Genomic DNA, 855 nt, shown 5'->3' on the forward strand with positions numbered 1-855 from the left:
ATAAGGATTTTGTAATTATAACATATATATATATATTATTCATATAATATATATATAAATACATATATAATTCATGAATAAGAATGAATAAAATACTTGAGAAATAAAAACAGTTCATTATAAATTGTATACGAATTTTTTTCTTATTCATATTAGCCTAAAAATTTATATTTATATAAATTATTTTAAAATAACAAAAATATTTTTTATATATCTTTGAAATATAAAATATTTTTTAATATTTTTATTATCTTTTTTACCCCTGGCGGGATTCGAACCCGCAACCTTTGGATTAGAAGTCCAACGCGCTATCCAATTGCGCCACAGAGGCTTCAAGATAATTTTTCTTTTAAATAATAATATAAAAAAAAATTAGAAAAAAAAAAAATATTTATTCATACAATTATAATATTACATATATTATATATATTGTTCCAATACATTTCTGATATATATTAAATATTTATGCTTTTTTTTTTTTTTTTTTTTTTTTGTAATATATAATATAGTATATTTATATATATATAATATATTAAAAAATCGAATAATAGTTAAAGGAATAAATTATTATAAATATATATCTAATATATATATATATTTTTATTATACAGAATATTTAATAATTAAAATCCCTAAAAAAAATATAAAAAAAGCCAACATAATTATATGAAATAATTTTGTTTTATAAAAAAATTTTTTAATTCAATATGTATATTTATTTGTTCTTATATAGCCTGTTGGAATGTATTTGAACGATTTTTTTTTGCTATTAATAATATTATGTTCTTATCATTTAATATGTATTATTTCTCAATCTGTTCATTTTTTTGAAAAATATTTTTAAGGTGAATTACA

General features: G+C 15.7%; 1 non-coding gene across 1 annotated transcript; it reads right to left on the reverse strand.

Annotated features, from left to right (window-relative positions):
* Positions 1-257: 257 nt before the first annotated feature.
* Positions 258-331, reverse strand: PGSY75_0020300. The gene has a single exon. It is a non-coding gene; the product is annotated as a tRNA-Arg (tRNA).
* Positions 332-855: the final 524 nt, after the last annotated feature.

This window comes from Plasmodium gaboni (assembly GCF_001602025.1).
Source record: "Plasmodium gaboni strain SY75 chromosome Unknown, whole genome shotgun sequence".
NCBI lineage: Eukaryota > Apicomplexa > Aconoidasida > Haemosporida > Plasmodiidae > Plasmodium > Plasmodium gaboni.